Source organism: Gorilla gorilla, chromosome 19 (assembly GCF_029281585.2).
Source record: "Gorilla gorilla gorilla isolate KB3781 chromosome 19, NHGRI_mGorGor1-v2.1_pri, whole genome shotgun sequence".
In the NCBI taxonomy this organism is placed as follows: Eukaryota; Metazoa; Chordata; class Mammalia; order Primates; family Hominidae; genus Gorilla; species Gorilla gorilla.
Genome location: NC_073243.2, coordinates 86,188,223 through 86,192,546, shown reverse-complemented (window position 1 = coordinate 86,192,546; position 4,324 = coordinate 86,188,223). Strand labels below are relative to the sequence as shown.

Genomic DNA, 4,324 nt, shown 5'->3' with positions numbered 1-4,324 from the left:
CTGGTAATTTTTAAAACTGTTTATGGCTATATTAGAAATATTTTAAAAATAAAACGAATCATAAAAGCAAACAACACAAATAAAGTGAAGAGAAAAAGCAGTTTATTGATTTTGAATGAGTACAACATTGATTTCTTCCCATATGCTTAATGATTTTAAAGGATGCAAGTCTGACATTTAAAAGTGTATTTTTTATATTGATTCTGTTTTGTTTTGTTTTCCCCTTCATTTGTGTTCAAAGATGTGAATTTATCACCTTCTATTGAGAAAGTATATGTAAAGAATGCCAGTTATAAAAATCAATTATTCAAATGATCACTCTGAATCTTTTCTGTTTTACTTGGTGTCTTCCACTTTAGAGAAAGAGCCTTAGACTGTGGATCTGGAATCATTATCCACTTTCTCAGCATGTGAGTAGTTGAAGTCATTTAACATCTCTGAAACTTTTACCTCATCTGTAAAATAGAGATAAAAATACTTGCTTTTTTCATCTTACAAATATGCTTAATATATATTTTGTACTTTGTGATGGATAATTTAATATCAAGGTATAATTATGTCTAGTATGAATAAGTAGACATGTGGTACCAACAGTATAGTTCCTGGGAATAAATGGAACAGTTAGAACCTGTAAGTAACTAAAATTAGACTGGATAATTGACTGGAAAAAGATATACAAGGAGCAGGAAGCTAGGGGATGCAAGGGTTTCTTTCAAATGGACACATTTATAACTTTTCAAATAGAACTGATATTGAAGGACATTAAATTCATTTATAGAGCTAAAAATAAAAAGTAAAATAACGTATTAATATAAACAGATAACATAATGCAAAATATTAAAATTGATTTTAAATTAATATTAATCTGATATTTACTTAAATAATATTAATGCAGTTTAGATTCAGAATTAATGTTTAAATTACTATTCAAACTAATATAATTCTGGTAATTTTGAACAAATTATATTAAGTTACAATCTGTCATAGTGTTTGCCACAGTACTTCACTATAATTGTATCAGGAAAATAGACCTGTGTTTTCAGTCAGATTATAGTATATATAATGTAATCATCAACACCACCAGTTATTCAATAGAACACACACAATATACAACATATAATCTCTTCAGAATTTCATGACTTTTTACTTTATTATTTAGCTTAGCCTACATATATTTGCTTCAAAGTTTCAATATTTAGAATTATAGATAATCCATAAATCCAAAATAACTAAATTTAGATATTTAAGCAGCATTTACAATAAAAATTATAATGCCATTATAATATTTAAACAAAATAATCAGTTTAAAATATGAAGTTGACAAATTTGAATGTAAGGCATTCTCAGAAAGGAGATCTTTGAAAATAAAGAGTACATGAGGATTAGCGTAGAAGACGGTAAAAGTCTCATAATGCATCCCATTTTAAAACCTCATATGAGGAAAGTATTGCCATTTATTCTCTTAAATGTAATAAAAATAAATACAACTTCCACCTTGTCTACAGAAAATTTGGAGGTTTTGTAGCTTAGATCTGAATGTATAAAATTGCAGGAAATAAATATTTATCAAAGGTTTCCCAACTAAGATACGTGGTGTTTTTCTTACTTACATTCCCACAGACTTCCGTACTCTTCAGTTACCATCATACTTCAACAATGTGGGGATTCCACACTATTTCTTACTCACAGTTACTTAGACAAGATAATTTCTCCTATTTGATAAGTAAGTTTCCAATATTTAGAAAACTCTTTCTTTTGATTTGACTTTCTTTTCCTACCAATGATGAAATAAAATTTTTAAAAGGCAGATTAAAAATATTTTTCTGTACTATTTCTAAAATAAAAATTCTTCAGTTTGTCATTAAAAGCAAAAAAAAAAGTTGTTTGATTTAATCATTGGGCAGGTAATGTTAGCTTCATGAGTGTCTTTTCCTGTGCTGGAAAGTGTAAGCAACTCTGAAACGTGAGCTCTGAAGGAAGCTAGAAAGCTCTTTTGTCTGAATAAAACATCAGTGAGCACCTTTGGCAGCTCATGCTTAGGAAAATCTTCTTTTCTTTGATTATATTCCCACAGTCCACAATTCTACCAGCGAAGTAATCTCCGCTTTCTAGTACCTATGACAGATACAAGCTTTGTTAAGCACATTTGTCCTAGTGTACTGCAGCCTACAATTAGAAAGAGGAATTGGAGAATACGTCAGAGGAAAAATCACAATCAAAACTCATTTTCTAACAGGTAATTAGAGCCAAAACATGACTATATTCCAGATTTCCTAAAATCTTATCCCAAATTACAATGTTTTTAAATGTCAAAGTTTCACTCAAATGTTTTCCCAATTACACCATTTTTCGATACACCTTCACTAATACTCTTTAATGAGATACGAAGAATTCTTTGAAGATCAGTATTAAAGCATTAAATTGAAGAAGGAAAAAAAACTTTTGAAGTTTTGCACATATCTTTCATCTTATTTACTATCACTCATTGCTAGGTCTATGCTTCTGAGTATAAGAAAATGTTTCTGTTCATTAACAGGAGGTTGTCCTTTAATGAGTACTAATGATTCCACTTTGAAACTAATAGGAAATCCTGAATATATAAACTTATTGACATTAAAAATCAGCAATACTAATACTAACATCAAAGTAATGATATTGTTTAATATATTAATTAAGCAAAATGTAAACAAATTGGCATTCCAGTTATTACCTCATCAAGGTAATTTTTTAAAGTAAGAAAGCAACTTAATTTCATGTGTATTTAACAACTTTAGGTGAGGTAACTTTTACATATAAGTGATTTTTGCAATGATTTGAATATATCTAGATCTATCTACATTTATATATTTATAGAGAGATATAGATATATACATCAGTTTTTCAATTAAAGAGGATATTTAAATGGTTGAATGTAGAAAACAATTGCTCACAATAAAGATTTATGCATTTACTGATTAATACATTTTAATTAAACTGAGCATAATTTATTTAGCACTAGGCATTGCAACATAGCTTACAGCATGAAAGAACAAATAAATATTAATATGTAGCTTGAGAATAAAATATTCCATTCCAAAAAAAGAGAGAGAAAAAATATCCCAGCACAGTGTTTATAGGTAAAAATTAAAAGAGATAATAAAAAATTGGTGAATAGACACATACGTAGATTGGTGAATATTTAGAGATGTAAATGTAGACATTTATAGAAATACAGATAAATAAAAATATAAGTATGTAATAGAGAGTTTTAAAGAGATAGTCACACATATACAGATTCTTACATCTTATAAGAATCCTATTCCATTATTTTTAAACAGGTTTGTTGAGATATAATTTATATCCTGTATAATTTCTGTATATAAAGTATACATTAATGGTTGACAGTTTATTAATGAATATGTGAAATTATTCCAGTAATCAATTTTAAAACATTTCCATCACTCAAAAACAAACCGATAACCCTGTAACATTCAGCTGTCACCTCCTTCAAGACACTTCTGCCCAGATCTAATCATTAATCTACTTTCTGTATATATAGATTTCCCAATTCTGAACTTTCATATGGATGGAATCATACAGTATGTAAAACTTTTGTTACTAGCTTATTTCACCTAGTGTGATGATTTCAAGATTCATCCATGTTATAGCATGTATCAGCACTTCATTCTTTTTTTATGTTTGAATTATATTCCATTAAATAGATACATCATATTTTGTTTATCTATTTCTCCATTGACAGTCATTTGGTTGGCTTCCACATTTTAAAAAAATTGTGGATATATAGTAGGTGTTTTTATTTCCACATTAAAAAATGTTGTGGTTTATAGTAGGTATAAATATTTATGTGCCATATGAGATATTTTGATACAGGCATGCAATATGTCATGAAAAATTGGGTATCCAGCTCCTCAAGCATTTATTCTTTGTGTTACAAACAATCTAATCATACTCTTAGTTATTTTTAAATGTACAATAAAAATATAGAATGCTTCATGAATTGCCTGTCATCCTTGCACAGGGGCTATACTAATCTTCTCTGTGTCATTACAATTTTTGTGTGTGTGTGTTGCCAAAGCAAGCAATTTCTACATTTTTGCTATTATGGATAATGCTATTATAAAATTTGCATGCAAGATTCTGTATATGTAAATATGTGCTTTTTTCTCAGGTATACATCTAGAAGTAAAATTGATGGGTCATAATGGAACTCTATATTTAATAAAATTAAGAACTGTTAAAGCGTTTTCTAAAGCAGCTCTATCATTTTCAAATTCCTTTCAGCAGAATAGGAGGGTTTCATTTTTACACATTACTGCCAACACTT

General features: G+C 28.3%; 1 non-coding gene across 1 annotated transcript; it reads right to left on the bottom strand.

The window, feature by feature from the left end:
- Nucleotides 1–3,974: 3,974 nt before the first annotated feature.
- On the bottom strand, nucleotides 3,975–4,080 carry LOC115931399 (U6 spliceosomal RNA). The gene has a single exon (XR_004067898.1). It is a non-coding gene; the product is annotated as a U6 spliceosomal RNA (small nuclear RNA).
- Between the last annotated feature and the right edge of the window lie 244 nt (nucleotides 4,081–4,324).